This window comes from Bufo bufo, chromosome 7 (assembly GCF_905171765.1).
Source record: "Bufo bufo chromosome 7, aBufBuf1.1, whole genome shotgun sequence".
In the NCBI taxonomy this organism is placed as follows: domain Eukaryota; kingdom Metazoa; phylum Chordata; class Amphibia; order Anura; family Bufonidae; genus Bufo; species Bufo bufo.
The window spans coordinates 27,948,519-27,965,974 of record NC_053395.1 but is presented as its reverse complement, the minus strand read 5'-3'; the positions used below and the strand labels follow the sequence as shown (position 1 = coordinate 27,965,974).

The 17,456-nt window shown below is 45.6% G+C and overlaps 1 protein-coding gene across 1 annotated transcript in view; it reads left to right on the top strand.

Moving 5' to 3' along the window:
- The window catches only part of ADCY9 (adenylate cyclase 9), a 92,378-nt gene that overhangs the window by 52,760 nt on the left and 22,162 nt on the right, over positions 1-17,456 (top strand). The gene's annotated exons all lie outside the window — the stretch shown is intronic.

Below are 17,456 nucleotides of genomic sequence, written 5' to 3'. Positions count from 1 at the left end.
TATACTGAACTGCGTCCTATGGTAAGGGGAAGCATAATGGGCCTGCACTCTGATTGGCTGCGGTGGAGACATGCTTGCCAACTCTCCTGAATTAAGGGTAGACCTCCTGGACTGCGGGAAGAGTTGGCAAATCTCCCGGGAACCGAGGAATCCTCCCGACACCCCCCGGAGATTAGCCCCTATGTCACAGGGTTCCGAAGGTGCACTCGGTCCCCCATTGCCCGCAGAACTGTTGCTTAGCTTTTGGAATGAGGTTCTGTGTTTGACCTCATTCCCAGGGCGGCTTTACTAGCTGGGTGGCTTCTTGCTCCTAAGTCTGCCTTGAGCGCCGAGCTGATCACTCGGTGCTCGACTGGTTGGTCTGTCAGTCATGTGACGCTGGCCACGTCACATGACCCTCACTCCCCACTATAAATACAGGCAGCCTGCTGGCTACAGGTTGCCTGTTAATTTCTAGGTTCCTGGTATTTGTTGGACTGCTGAATACTTACCTGATCCTGTTCCTTGACCATCCTTTTGCCTGATCCTCCCGTACTGCGCATCCGTCCTGGTATTGTGACCTCGGCTCCCACCTGACTACTCTCTTAGGACTCCTCTTGTACTTCTCTGCTCTCCTGGTATTTATGACCCCGGCTTCTCCTGACAATTCTCTGCTTGCTCCATTTGTACTTTGCAGCTTTCCTGGTATTGACTCGGTCCGTTCACGTCCTGTTGTTTGTCTGTCTGTCATCCCTGCACTTACTCCAAGTTAGGGATTGCCGTCCAGTTGTCCCCTGTCATTAGGACTCGCGAGGCAAGTAGGCAGGGCCAGGGGTAAGGGTGGAGCGCAGTGGTCACTTCCCTCCCCCCTGTGTGTGTGTGTACGCGACCGTTACAGATTAACAGGCCCAATAACCACTGTATTATGAATCCTCTGGTGACCCTGACTGACTATGTCTCTAATCTGACGCAGATGGTGCAGGAGTTAGGGGAGAAACTCAGCTCTTTTGAGTTAGGGCAAGGCTCTTCCACTCCTCAGGCCTCCAGTCCGCATTTTGAGCCCCAGATTAAGCTCCCAGAAACCTTTTCTGGAGACCGGAAGAAGTTTCTCTCTTTTAAGGAGAGTTGCAAACTTTACTTCCGTTTGCGCCCCGTGTCCTCTGGCCCCGAGAGTCAACGCGTGGGCATTATCATTTCCCGATTACAGGGTGATCCCCAGGACTGGGCGTTCTCTTTACCTGCTGGCGCCAGTTGTTTATATTCTGTGGAGGGGTTCTTTCAGGCCCTAGGTACCCTCTATGATGAACCAGACAGGGCTCTAGTAGCCGAGACGGCTCTAAAGGCACTGGTTCAGGGCAATTTACCAGCGGAAGATTATTGCACCCAATTCAGAAGGTGGTGTGTCCCCTCAGGATGGAACGAACCAGCCCTGAAGAGTCAGTTCAGGTCAGGTCTGTCTGATAAATTAAAGGATCTTCTGGTCAGTTATCAACTTCCAGAGACCTTAGAGGAGATGATGACCCTTGTTGTCCGACTTGACCGACGGGTTAGAGAGAGACGACAGGAACAACAGTTCTCTTCCCAGATGGTGGTCCAGCCAGAGGCCTATCCCAGAGACAATGCTGAGGTCTCCACCGAGGAACCCATGCAGGTTGGCATGACCCGAGGGAATCTTCGCCGCAGACATGGAGAATGCTTTTACTGTGGAGATTCTGACCATTGGATCAACCAGTGTCCTAAGAAGGTCCTCTCTGTCAAGTCTCCTAAGGCAAGGCAACCTAAAGACCAGGTACACCCTGAATTTTCTAAATGTAAGCTTTCGGTACCCATTACGATTTCTCTGGGAGTAGATAAATGGGCGGGTAAGGCCTTTATTGATTCTGGCTCAGCGGCCAGCTTTATTGACTCTGAGTATGCTGTTAGATTGGGTATTCCTATGTTTGCCTTACCAACTCCTATCCATGTTATGGCTATTGATGCTACTCCTCTTATTGGTGGTACGGTGAGCTTATGTACCTCGGAGATTTCTCTAACCGTGGGTGTGTGCCACTCAGAGAGATGTTCGCTTCTAGTCCTGGAGAACCTACCTGCTGAGGTGGTACTAGGGTTGCCTTGGCTCCGACTACATAACCCCACTATAGATTGGTCCAATGGGGAGTTGGTGAGATGGGGGCCTAAGTGTGACTCGTGCCTGTCCGTGGTACAGGCTGGGGTCTCAGTAAAGTCTGATACTTTACCCTCTGTTGTTAGAGAATATTCTGATGTATTCTCATCACCAACCCCAGAGGTTCTACCCCCCCATAGACCTTATGATTGTACCATAGAGCTAGTAGAGGGGGTCACGTTTCCTAAAGGACGAATTTATAATCTTTCTATGCCCGAACGCAAGGCCATGGAAGATTATATTAAGGAGAGCCTTGGTAAAGGGCATATTAGACCTTCTGTCTCTCCTATGGGGGCGGGGTTTTTCTTCGTTAAGAAAAAAGATGGTGGTCTTAGGCCATGTATCGATTACCGGAGATGAAATAAAATCACTGTCCAGAATAGATACTCCCTCCCATTGATTCCGGATTTATTTAACCAGGTCCTGGGGGCAACCTGGTTTTCCAAAATTGACCTGAAAGGGGCATACAATCTAATCCGAATCAAGGAGGGAGACGAATGGAAGACGGCGTTCAATACTCCGGTAGGACACTTTGAATATCAGGTGATGCCTTTTGGACTCAGCAATGCCCCAGCTGTGTTCCAAAACTTCATGAATGACATTCTTAGGGAATTCTTAGGTAAATTTGTTATTGTCTATCTTGACGACATTTTGATATTCTCTCCTGACTTCGAATCCCATGTGTCTCATGTTAGACAAGTATTAGAGGTGTTGAGGGAGAATCAGCTATCCGCTAAACAAGAGAAATGTGTCTTTGGTGTGCAGGAGATTCTGTTTCTAGGGCATGTTCTGACTCCTCACGCCTTCAAGATGGATCCTGGTAAGGTACTAGCAATTAAGGAATGGGTAAGACCTTCATCCTTAAAGGCCTTACAACGGTTCTTAGGTTTCGCCAATTACTATCGTAAATTTATTATGAATTTTTCCGTAATTGCTAAACCGTTGACCGACCTTACTAAGAAAGGGGCGGATTTGGAGAATTGGTCTACTGAGGCCATTTCTTCATTTGAAAAATTAAAAAAGGCATTCAGTAGAGCTCCCATTCTGATCCAGCCTGATCAGGAGAAACCTTTTATTGTGGAGGTGGATGCGTCCGAGGACGGCGCAGGAGCAGTCCTTTCACAAGGTCCTGCCAGCCTCTCTAATCTGAGACCATGTGCCTTCTTCTCCAGGAAATTCTCTCCCACGGAGAGAAACTACGACATAGGGAATAGGGAGCTGCTGGCCATTAAATGGGCATTTGAGGAGTGGAGGCATTTTCTGGAGGGGGCAAGGCATTGTGTAACTGTTGTCACTGACCATAAAAACCTTATGTTTCTCGAGTCTGCTAAGAGGTTGAATCCCCGTCAAGCCAGATGGGCTCTGTTTTTTACTCATTTTAATTTTTCCATCACGTTCAGGCCGGGAAGTAAAAATGTGAAGGCGGACGCATTATCTCGGAGCTTCCAGGCTTTTCAACCTACTGAGGTACCACCTGAATCCATCCTACCAGCAAAAATCTTCTTAGCAGCTCTTACCCAGGATATCTCGGCTCGCATTAGGTCGGAACAACATCTGGCACCGGTATCCACCCCAACAGATAAGTTGTTTGTTCCCGTACAATTTCGTCTCCAGCTGTTGGGTGAGTGTCACGATTCTGCCTTTTGTGGACATCCGGGTGTTGAGGGCACTAAGGATCTGGTTTCTAGATCTTATTGGTGGCCCACTCTAACTAGGGATGTCAAGTCCTATGTGTCAGCCTGTGAGGTTTGTGCCAGGTCCAAGACACCTAGGACTCGCCCTGCTGGTAACCTACGACCCCTACCCATTCCCAGTAGACCCTGGTCCCATATCTCGATGGACTTTATAACTGACCTACCGCTGGCGGAGGGTAAGACTGTAGTGTGGGTAGTGGTGGATAGGTTTAGCAAGATGGTCCATTTCATTCCCCTGTCTAAACTCCCGAATGCCAAAACCCTGGCGTCTATTTTTGTGAAAGAAATTGTTCGATTGCATGGTATCCCGGAAAATATTGTTTCGGACAGGGGTGTGCAGTTTGTGTCCAAATTCTGGAGGGCCTTCTGTCAAAGATGTAAAATTTAGTTGTCTTTTTCTTCCGCCTACCATCCTGAGAGTAATGGGCAGACTGAACGCCTTAATCAGTCTGTGGAACAATTCCTGAGGTTGTATGTTGCTGATGACCAGCAATTATGGGTCAAATTCCTTCCGTTGGCTGAATTTGCTCTGAATAACCGTGTCAATTCTTCTGCTGGGGTCTCCCCTTTCTTTTGTAACCATGGATTTCATCCCCGTTTTCATTCTGGGTCGTCCGTCTCCTCCTCTAACTCTGAAGCTGATAAACTCTCCTCCGAACTGTGCACAGTTTGGGCCCGGGTTCAATCGAACCTAGAAAAGGCTCAATGTTCTCAAAAACTCAAGGCCGATAGGAGACGTTCAAGGGGGGTAAACTTTCAGGTTGGGGATAAAGTATGGTTGTCCTCCAAGAATCTATCTCTCAAGGTAACTTCTAAAAAATTTGCTCCTCGTTTTATTGGACCATATAAGATCACGGAAGTGATTAACCCGGTATCTTTTAGGTTGGAGCTGCCTGAGTCATTCCACATTCATAATGTGTTCCATAAATCTCTGCTTAAAAAATATTTTGAACCGGTAGTACCATCAAAAGCCTCGCCTCCGCCAGTTCTTGTTAATGATGCTGTCGAGTATGTGGTGTCTAAAATAGTGGATGTCAGGAAGGTGCGTAATTCCTTGCAGTACCTGATTCACTGGAAGGGGTATGGACCTGAAGAGAGATCTTGGGTACCTGCCAGGGAGGTTCATGCTCCTAGACTTGTTCGTAAATTTCATTTAGAACACCCTGAAAAGCCATCGCCTGAAGTCTTGGGTCCGGTGGCCCCTCGTAAAAGGGGGGGTACTGTCACGGGGTTCCGAAGGTGCACTCGGTCCCCCATTGCCCGCAGAACTGTTGCTTAGCTTTTGGAATGAGGTTCTGTGTTTGACCTCATTCCCAGGGCGGCTTTACTAGCTGGGTGGCTCCTTGCTCCTAAGTCTGCCTTGAGCGCCGAGCTGATCACTCGGTGCTCGACTGGTTGGTCTGTCAGTCATGTGACGCTGGCCACGTCACATGACCCTCACTCCCCACTATAAATACAGGCAGCCTGCTGGCTACAGGTTGCCTGTTAATTTCTAGGTTCCTGGTATTTGTTGGACTGCTGAATACTTACCTGATCCTGTTCCTTGACCATCCTTTTGCCTGATCCTCCTGTACTGCGCATCCGTCCTGGAATTGTGACCTCGGCTCCCACCTGACTACTCTCTTAGGACTCCTCTTGTACTTCTCTGCTCTCCTGGTATTTATGACCCCGGCTTCTCCTGACAATTCTCTGCTTGCTCCATTTGTACTTTGCAGCTTTCCTGGTATTGACTCGGTCCGTTCACGTCCTGTTGTCTGTCTGTCTGTCATCCCTGCACTTACTCCAAGTTAGGGATTGCCGTCCAGTTGTCCCCTGTCATTAGGACTTGCGAGGCAAGTAGGCAGGGCCAGGGGTAAGGGTGGAGCGCAGTGGTCACTTCCCTCCCCCCTGTGTGTGTGTGTACGCGACCGTTACACCCTAGTTGTATATGATACCAGGGCTGCGTTATCCGGCACCAGATACACAGTAAGGGGTGGTCTCAGGGCACATAAAAGGCTGTGTCCCAAAAAGGGGGTGCGATTTGTTGAAAAGGATGTGTCTAAGGCCTCTTGCACACGACCGAATGTATTTTTCGGTCCGCAAAAAACGGATCCGCAAAAAAAACGGGTGAAATCCGTGTGCATTCCGTATTTTGCGTAACGGAACAGCTGGCCCCTAATAGAACAGTACTATCCTTGTCCGTAATGCGGACAATAATACGACATGTTCTGTATTTTTGCAGAACGGAAATACGGCAACGGAATACACACGGAGTAACTTCCGTTTTTTTTTTTGCGGACCCATTGAAGTGAATGGTTCCGCATGCGGTCCACAAAAAAAACGGAACGGACACAGAAATAAAATACGTTCCTGTGCATGAGCCCTAACACTGAAAATTTTACAAGCACCACACACCCTGCCTTCCTGGGGGCGTCAGTACTGTTAACACACTGCGCACCGTTTGTCCAGGGGTCATCCGATTTTGACAACCCCATTTTTGTTAGGCTACTTTCACACTTGCGCTCTCCCTAGCGGGGGGAACGATTCAGTTTTGTCCCCTTTCATTGTCAATGGGGACAAAACAGAACTGAAGGGAACAGAATCACCAGAATACTATTCCGTTTCATTGCGTTCCCATGACGCACACAAAAGCGCTGCAATCAGCGTTTTTGTGTGCGTCATGGGATACTGATCAAGACGGATCCGTCATGTCTCACAATGTAAGTCAATGGTGACGGATCCGTTTTCTCTGACACAAAAGAAATCGGATCCGTTCCCCATTGACTTACAGTGGTTTTAGTGACGGATCCGTCTTGGCTATGTTAAAGATAATACAACCGGATCCGTTCATAACGGATGCAGGCGGTTGTATTATCAGTAACGCGTTTTTGCTGATCCATGACGGATCGAGCAAAAACGCTGGTGTGAAAGTAGCCATACACATAGCATATGACCGTAGCTAGACTCTATGTGATCAGCAGGGAAAGCGCCCCCTGCAGGCAATGTTCATATAGGTGCACTGCCACTTTAAGTATTCTTTCATCAATTGCCTGGCTCAGTCCCAGGTACGAATCACCTGTACTTCATAATAGAAAGTTTTTCAGGTTGCATGACGTGTACGGTTGCTAGTCTACGCACTATAGAAACACCGCGCCGTGCCGTAGAGTTTTCTACGATATTGTCTGTTAATCTCGGTGGGATTAGTCAGGACTGTGCGTTTCTTAGCATGAAAGGACTCATCACACATAAATACGCAGTGTTGCTGGGTATCTGCGCTGCGGGACACAGAGATAACTCACATCCTACATTGTAGGAAGGACGGAGCTGATAACACAGAGATGGAGTCCTCAAACCACCCATTGGGGGATGGTCAAGCCCTCTGTCAGAACAGTCATAAATGGTTTTAGGGTTGACCATACATGGAGAGAGACTGTGCATGAAAGATACACTAAATACCATGTGAGGAAATGTGTATATGCATTACTGATCCTGTACTGATCCTAAATCGCATCCTGTATTATAGAAACATAGAATGTGTCGGCAGATAAGAACCATTCGGCCCATCTAGTCTGCCCAATATATCTGAATCCTATGGATAGTCCCTGGCCCTATCTTATATGAAGGATAGCCTTATGCCTATCCCATGCATGCTTAAACCCCTTCACTGTATTTGCAGCTACCACTTCTGCAGGAAGGCTATTCCATGCATCCACTACTCTCTCAGTAAAGTAATACTTCCTTATATTACTTTTAAACCTTTGCCCCTCTAATTTAAAACTGTGTCCTCTTGTGGTAGTTTTTCTTCTTTTAAATATTCTCTCCTCCTTTACCGAGTTGATTCCCTTTATGTATTTAAAAGTTTCTATCATATCCCCTCTGTCTCTTCTTTCTTCCAAGCTATACATGTTAAGGTCCTTTAACCTTTCCTGGTAAGTTTTATCCTGCAATCCATGTACTAGTTTAGTAGCTCTTCTCTGAACTCGCTCTAGAGTATCTATATCCTTCTGGAGATATGGCCTCCAGTACTGCGCACAATACTCCAGATGAGGTCTCACCAGTGTTCTGTACAGCGGCATGAGCACCTCCCTCTTTCTACTGCTTATACCTCTCCCTATACATCCAAGCATTCTGCTGGCATCTCCTGCTGCTCTATTACATTGTCTTCCCACCTTTAAGTCTTCTGAAATAATTACTCCTAAATCCCTTTCCTCAGATACTGAGGTCAGGACTGTGTCAAATATTCTATATTCTGCCCTTGGGTTTTTACGCCCCAGGTGCATTATCTTGCACTTATCCACATTAAATTTCAGTTGCCAGAGTTCTGACCATTCTTCTAGTTTTCCTAAATCCTTTTCCATTTGGTGTATCCCTCCAGGAACATCAACCCTGTTACATATCTTTGTGTCATCAGCAAAAAGACAAACCTTACCATCGAGGCCTTCTGCAATATCACTTATGAAGATATTAAACAAAATCGGTCCCAGTACAGATCCCTGTGGAACCCCACTGGTAACATGACCTTGTTTTGAATGTTCTCCATTGACTACAACCCTCTGTTGTCTGTCACTCAGCCACTGCCTAATCCACTCAACAATATGGGAGTCCATGCTCAATGACTGCAGTTTATTGATAAGTCTTCTATGTGGGACAGTGTCAAAAGCCTTACTAAAATCTAGATATGCGATGTCTACTGCACCTCCACCGTCTATTATTTTAGTCACCCAGTCAAAAAAATCTATAAGATTTGTTTGACATGATCTCCCTGAAGTAAACCCATGTTGTTTTTCATCTTGCAATCCATGGGATTTTAGATGTTCCACAATCCTATCCTTTAATAGGGTTTCCATTAATTTGCCTACTATTGATGTCAGACTCACTGGTCTATAGTTGCTCGATTCCTCCCTACTACCTTTCTTGTGAATAGGCACGACATTTGCCAATTTCCAATCTTCCGGGACGACTCCTGTTACTAATGATTGGTTAAATAAATCTGTTAACGGTTTTGCCAGCTCACCACTAAGCTCTTTTAATAATTTTGGGTGTATCTCATCAGGCCCCTGTGACTTATTTGTCTTCACCTTAGACAGCAAACTTAGAACATCTTCCTCTGTAAAGATACATGCATCAAACGATTTATTAGTCATTCTTTCTAGTGGAGGTCCTTCTCCTTTTTCTTTTGTAAAAACTGAACAGAAGTATTCATTAAGGCAGTCGGCTAGCCCTTTATTCTCTTCTACATACCTTCCGTCCTTTGTTTTTAATTTAGTTATTCCTTGTTTTAATTTCCTTTTTTCATTTATATATCTGAAGAATGTCTTATCCCCTTTTTTCATAGACTGAGCTAGTTTTTCTTCTGCCTGCGCTTTAGAAGTTCTTATAACTTGCTTGGCCTCTTTCTGCCTAATCTTGTAGATTTCCTTATCTTCATTGCTCTGGTTTTTTTTATAATTACAAAATGCTAGCTTTTTATTTTTAATGATTTGGGCCACTTCTGCTGAGTACCACAGTGGTCTCCTCCTTTTTTTGCTTTTACTGACAAGTCTAATGCAATTTTCTGTTGCCTTCAATAATGCACCTTTTAAGTAGTCCCATTTCTCCTGGACTCCATGTAATCTGTTCCAGTCTGATAAGGACTCATTTATGGCTAATTTCATTTTTGAAAAGTCTGTTTTTCTAAAATCTAAAACTTTTGTTTTTGTGTGGTGGGACTCTTTCACAGTTCTTATATTAAACCACACTGACTGGTGATCACTAGATCCCAAGGTTTCGCCTACAATGACATCATATACCGAATCCCCATTTGTGAATACCAAATCCAAAATGGCCTCCCTCCGGGTTGGCTCCTCAACCACTTGTTGTAGAGATAATCCCAGTAGGGAATTTAGAATATCTGTACTCCTGGTAGAACTTGCTATTTTGGTTTTCCAGTTTATAACTGGAAGATTGAAATCTCCCATAATGATAACTTCTCCTTTCATTGTCATTTTAGCTATTTCTTCAACTAGTAGATCATCTAGTTCTTTAACTTGACCAGGTGGTCTATATATCACACCTACACGAGTTACTGCATGGTTAGCAAACTGCAACGTAACCCAAACTGACTCTATGTTGGCCTCACCAACTTGTATTAGGTTAGATTTAATGCTATCTTTCACATACAGGGCCACTCCTCCTCCTTTCTTGCCTTCTCTGTCTCTTCTGTATAAAGAGTACCCTGGTATGGTTATGTCCCAGTCATTTCTTTCATTAAACCATGTCTCCGTAACAGCCACTAAATCTACATTCTCAGATGCCATTATTGACTCAAGTTCATTGATTTTTTTAGGACAGGACTCTGAGCTTATCATTTCTTAACCTCTGTGCTATTATACTCCAGAGCTGCACTCACTATTCTGCTGGAGGAGTCACTGTATACATACATTACATTACTTATCTTGTACTGACTCTGAGTCACATCCTGTATTATACTCCAGAGCTGCACTCACTATTCTGCTGGTGCAGTCACTGTGTACATACATTACATTACTTATCTTGTACTGACCCTGAGTTACATTCTGTATTATACTTCAGAGCTGCACTCACTATTCTGCTGGTGGAGTCACTGTGTACATACATTACATTACTTATCCTGTACTGATCCTGAGTTACATCTTGTATTATACTCCAGAGCTGCACTCACTATTCTGCTGGAGAAGTCACTGTGTACATACATTACATTACTTATCCTGTACTGATCCTGAGTTACATCCTGTATTATATTCCAGAGCTGCACTCACTATTCTGCTGGTGGATTCACTGTGTACATACATTACTTATGCTGTACTGATCCTGAGTTACATCCTGTCTTATTATCCAGAGCTGCACTCACTATTATGGCGGTTAAGTCACTGTGTACACAGTACTGTGTACTGATCCTGAGTTACATCCTGTATTATACTTCAGAGCTGAACTCAATGTTTTGCTGGTGCAGTCACTATGTACATACATTACATTACTTATCCTGTACTGACCCTGAGTTACATGCTGTATTATACTCCAGAGCTGCAATCACTATTCTGCTGGTGCAGCCACTGTGTACATACATTACCTTACTTATCCTGTAGTGATCCTAAATGACATTCGGTATTATACTGTACTCAAGAGCTTCACTCGCTAATCTGCTGTGTACATACATTACATTACTTATCCTGTACTGATCCTGAGTTAAATCCTATATTATACTCCATCAGGAGAATATTGAGCGCCGCGCTAGAGTAAAATACATGATTTAACTCAGGATCAGTACAGGATAAGTAAGGTAATTTGTGTACACAGTGACTTTAGCGCCAGAATAGTGAGTGCAGCTCTGGATAATAATACAGGATGTAACTCAGGATCAGTACAGCATAAGTAATGTATGTACACAGTGAATCCACCAGCAGAATAGTGAGTGCAGCTCTGGAGTATAATACAGGATGTAACTCAGGATCAGTACAGGATAAATAATGTATATACACAGTGACTGCACCAGCAGAATAGTGAGTGCAGCTCTGGAGTATAATACAGGATGTGACAGGATCAGTACAGGATAAGTAATGTAATGTATGTACACAGTGACTCCACCAGCAGAATAGTGAGTGCAGCTCTGGAGTATAATACAGGATGTGACAGGATCAGTACAGGATAAGTAATGTAATGTATGTACACAGTGACTCCACCAGCAGAATAGTGAGTGCAGCTCTGGAGTATAATACAGGATGTGACAGGATCAGTACAGGATAAGTAATGTAATGTATGTACACAGTGACTCCACCAGCAGAATAGTGAGTGCAGCTCTGGAGTATAATACAGGATGTGACAGGATCAGTACAGGATAAGTACAGTAATGTATTGTATGTACACAGTGACTCCACCAGCAGAATAGTGAGTGCCCAGCTCAACGTCCTAAAATTCAGGTTCATAATTCTTTGCAATAAGGGATGGCATTTTAATAAAATCTCTGTTCCCCTCTCCTCCTGTGTGGGGGAAGGGAACTGACAACCTCTTGTCTCCTGGACAATTACTCACTGTGATCGGCTTTTGCGGTGCCGATGATGCAGATGTGATGGGTCTATATGTCCCTGTAACACATGCGGATACAGCTCCTCACTGCTCAGGGTTTAGATTACATAAGAAGGATCCTGCAGCACAAGACATAATTACAGGGATGCTGACTGCTCCCAGGCGGAGACATCACAGGCAGCTTTGTAATATAACAGAGCATGACACCCTTCACTTGTAGCGGCCCATGTAGAGGCCTGAGACTTGGCTGTTGTCCGCTCTACTTTATCCAGTACTTTGAGACTTCAAAATCTCTGCTTGCTGCAAGGTGCATTTCTGTTCAAACTTGAGGCTGAAAACCCCTATGGTATGGACCTAATACATCTCAAAGCTGAAGGTTTGTTACAATTGCAACCAGTCTACACAAACCTCTGTGAGCTAAGGCTACTTTCACACTAGTGTTTTTGTTGGATCCGGCAGGGTTTGGCAAAAACGCTTCCATTACTGATAATACAACCGTCTGCATCCATTATGAATGGATCCGGTTGTGTAACATAGCAATGATGGATCCGTCATGAACACCATTGAAAGTCAATGGGGGACGGATCCGTTTTCTATAGTGTCAGAGAAAAAGGATCCATCCCTATTGACTTGCATTGTGGCTCATGACGGATCCGTCTTTCTCCGCATCCCAGGATGGAAAGCAAACCACAGCATGCTGCGGTTTGCTCTCCGGTATGAGAGATTAAGGCCCCTTTCACACGGGCGAGAATTCCACGTGGGTGCAATGCGTGAGTTGAACGCATTGCACCCGCACTGAATCCAGACCCATTCACTTCAATGGGGCTGTGTACATGAGCGGTGATTTTCATGCATCCCTTGTGCTTTGCGTGAAAATGTCAGCAAGCTCTATATTGTGCGTTTTTCACGCAACGCAGGCCCCATAGAAGTGAATGGGGCTGCGTGAAAATCGCATTGCACCTCACACATTGCACCCGTGCGGAATTCTCGCCCATGTGAAAGAGGCCTAACAGAATGCATTTTGGAGCATTCCGTAAAGTTACGCTTTATCCCCATTGACAATGAATGGGTACAAAACTGAAGCGTTTTTTCCGGTATTGAGACCCTATGACGGATCTTAATACCGGAAAATATTAACGCTAGTGTCAAAGTAGCCTTAAAGGGGTTCTGCACTTTGTTTAAACTGATGATCTATCCTCTGGATAGATCATCAGCATCTGATCGGCGGGGGTCCGACACCCGGGACCCCCGCCGATCAGCTGTTTGAGAAGGCAGCAGCGCTGCGGCCTTCTCACTGTTTACCGCAGGCACAGTGACGTCACGACTAGTATCACTGGCCTGGGCGCGGCTAAGCTCCGTTCCCTTGAATGGAGCTTAGCCCCGCCCAGGCCAGTTGATACAAGTCGTGACGTCACTCAGCCGGCGGTAAACAGTGAGAAGGCCGCAGCGCTGCTGCCTTCTCAAACAGCTGATCGGCGGGGGTCCCGGGTGTCGGACCCCCGCCGATCAGATGATGATGATCTATCCAGAGGATAGATCATTAGTTAAAACAAAGTGCAGAACCCCTTTAATTCTACAAGTCTGGACCCAAGATTGATACATTTGACCTGTACTGATACATTGTAGCAGAATGGGGGGGGGTGCCGATGTGTGTAGCTCATGCTGGATTGTCCTGATTGACACATTATAGAAAACCTCTGGTTGTGCGGAGACAAAGCAAAAATATTTCCATTCACTGCTAGCAAGCAGAGCTCAGCAGAACATAAGGAACGGAAACCCACAGCTTATTGGAAAGTTGCAGAACTTCTCAGTTGCATAAGATTAGACAGCAATTAAAGGGGTTCTCTGAGACTGGGAATACCCATTTGATAAGGTCAGGCAGGGTGCAGGGACTTGCCTATCACCAGTGCTTCGATTTCAGCAGCAAGCTCCCTTCTCTTCTGCTGGACCGGAAGTGTGCACCCTGCCTGACCATATGAAAAGTGGACTCTCGGTCCCAGAGAACTCCTTTAAAGAATAACTGTAGGAATACCAAGGCTCCCCTGGACTATGGGCCTACATGGGCTCAATTGTAAAAATCAGACGGGGCCCAGTTTGGCCACAAGAATCTGCTGGATCCCTTTCCATGACCCTTGGCCCAGTTCCCCTCCCCTTGCTAACTACACGGTTCCTCTTTGAAGGGGCGTCCTGTGCAACCATCTTGCTAGCGCCACCTTGTGGAAGTCAAAATCCAAATTTTTTAACAAGCCTGGTCCAAATAGTTTGTCCATTTTCCCAAGGCTTCTTAAAAAATTGGATTTTGATAGGGAGCTACTTCCACAAGGTGGCGCTAGTGAGATGGTTCTCTTTCCTTTGGAGGTACCTCTTTGCATATAGTTTTCCCATGGACCATTGCCAACAAGTCTCTATACCATGGAGCACTTCCAGTAAGTCTTCATACAGGGCTGGTCTCTTTAAAGGGATTGTCTCACTTCAGCAGCATTTATCATGTAGAGAAAGTGAATACAAAGCACTTACTAATGTATTGGGATTGTCCATATTGCTTCCTTTGCTGGCTGGATTCATTTTTCCATCGCATTATACACTGTTTGTTTCCCATAGTTACGACCACCCTGCAATCCATCAGTGATGGTCGTGCTTGTGCACTATAAGAAAAAGCACCAGCATCTCTAGTGGATGGGACAGTGGGAACTCATAACCAACATAGGCTGGTGCTTTTTTCCTATAGTGTGCAAGCACGACCACAGCTGCTGGATTGTTTGGTGGTCGTAACCATGGGAAACGAGCAGCGTGTAATGTGATGGAAAAATGAATCCTGCCAGCAAAGGAGGCAATATGGACAATCACAATACATTAGTAAGTGCTTTATATTATCTTCCTCTACATAATAAACGCTATTTGCTGAAGTGAGACAACCCCTTTAAGGAGAGCTAGTACCCTGACTAAGAGGGGAGTCCTGCAAAGGTACTCTCTGCCCTATTGCAAAGGGGCCTTGCCCCAGCTCTCTCCCTCCAAGAACCCCATAGCAGCCATAATGGCTTCTTCTATGGCACGTACGGGTACGGCCAGGGGTGCACCTAGCCTTCCTGCTGCCTGAGGTGAAAACTGCACCCTCTGCACCCTCTATAGTTACGCCCCACGGGCTTTGGTGTAGTCAACATAATGGCTGGAGAAGGCTTTGTTAGGGAGCCTTCCATAACCCATCTTCATCTGCGGTCCCCTTTAAGACAGCAGCGTGCAGCAATGAGAAGGTCTGAGCGTTCCTTTGGCACCCGCGGGCACCGCCGTCCAGGTTTTTCCCTTGCGTCGGCTGCATTTCAGTCACGAGTATGTAATGGAGGGATGAATGCCCTTGAAGACATGATGCCATCTATTATAATCTATGGGACGAGCCGGCTGCATCTGAGGGGCACCAGTTGGGCAGACTTGCCTTAAAGGGGAATATCACTGGGGGATAATAAATGCAGGGCTGTGTCCCCACATTTTTATAGTGTGTTGTTAATTGTATTATTACTTATTTTCTATAATTTATATAGCGCCGACATATTCCGCAGCGCAATACAGAGATGACAATCATTCACGACAATGCCATACTAGGGTCCATTTGAAGGGTTTTGTCTCAATATGACAATGACTTTATGAAATGAAAATGACCCGGCGATCAGGTCCACCTTCTGAAACCTCTGAAGGAGTGTTCGACCAAACCTATCAGAATGTTTTTTTGGGATGGTGGAAGGAAGGGAGGCAACATGGAGTAGTCGGGGAGAACATAAAAGATGTTAACCCTGGTCAGATTCGACTCCAGAGCTGCAAGACATGGGGGAGATTTATTAAAACTGATGCAAAGGAAAACTGTTGCCCCTAGCAACCAATCAGATTCCACCTTTCATTTTTCAGAGCTCTTTTGGAAAACATAAGGATGAATCTGATTGGTTGCTAGGGGCAGCTAAGCCAGTTTTGATAAATCTCCCCACTGTATGTTACCACGTCTTCTCCTGGGTTAGTCTGGCAGGATGGGGGGTTATGGCTCTGTCAGATGTTGGGGGGGGATGTCTGAATATCGAGAAACCATGAAAACAAAGGCTGTGACAATGACCCTGATCAGTGGCCAGGCCAGAATACACTGCCCTAGCCTAGACAATGCGCCATGCTTGGGTGACTGCAGGAGCAGCAGACGTATTTGTGCATGTGCTGCCACCTGCTGTTTATTGTGTGCGGCAGCGCTCGCCCCTGCACAGCTGCTGTGCCACAGTTTACTGGATGTGCATGTCTGGACCTCACATTGTCACGCACGCCCCGCGCTGAGGCTGTGTGTCCTGCAGCTGTTCTGCTAACAAAGCCGGCAGTGTAGGGCGGCAGCACCCGCGCCATCCACTTTCCTCATTATTAATACACTTGTGGATAATTCTGAAGATAATCTATCTAAGGCTACTTTCACACTTGCGTTCGGAGCGGATCCGTCTGGTGTCTGCACACGGATCCGTCTGTCAGCATTATAGTTCACAAAAAAATCTAAGTGTGAAAGTTAGTCAGACGGATCCAGACTTTGCATTGAAAGTCAATGGGGGACGGATCCGTTTGAAAATTGCACCATATTGTGTCAACTTCAAACGGATCCGTCCCCATTGACTTACATTGTAAGTCTGGACGGATCAGTTTGGCTCCGCACGGCCAGGCGGACACCCGAACGCTGCAAGCTGCGTTCGGGTGTCCGCCTGCTGAGCGGAACGGAGGCCAAGCGGAGCCAGACTGAGGCATTCTGAGCGGATCCGCGTCCACTCAGAATGCATTGGGGCTGGACGGTCGTGTTCGGGGCCGCTTGTGAGAGCCTTCAAACGGAGCTCACAAGCGGAACCCCGAACGCTAGTGTGAAAGTAGCCTACTCTATCTATCTATCTATCTATCTATCTATCTATCATTTATCTCATATCTATGTAATCTATCCATCTGTCTGTCTGTCCATCCCCATCCATCCTACCTACCTAATATAGCTATCATCTATCTATCTATCTATCTATCTATCTATCTTATATCTATCTATCTCATACCTCCCAAATTTTTGGACGTTCAAAGAGGGACACTTATGGTTTATTGCGCGAAAAATTCATTTTTCTTGTATATCTATACACTTCAATAGTTTTTTCTTACAAAATAGTACAAAAATGATTAGAATATAGAAATTTCTGAAGTTTAAATTGCATCAAATAATGAAATAATATACAAGACGGGCTCTAATCTACAGATAAGAACCAATTCCTGGATCAATACTGTAAATATAATAATGAAAATCCATACCTCAAATCAAAAAGAGGGACACTTGGGAGGTCTGCTATCTATCTATAATATATCTATTATCTACTATCTATCTATCTATCTATCTATCTATCTATCAAATCAAATCAGCTTTATTGGCAGGACTAAATACATTTTAGCATTGCCAAAGCAAGTGGGAAATAATTGGGTAGGGTTGGGGGATGGGGACATATACAGGGTGGGGGTATAGGAGTCCATGGTATATCAGGCTCCTCTCAGTCTATGGTAGGCAGTAATATATTGTGCTGCTATGGCCGCTGTGTTCTCCTCTTCCTCCAGCAGTATGG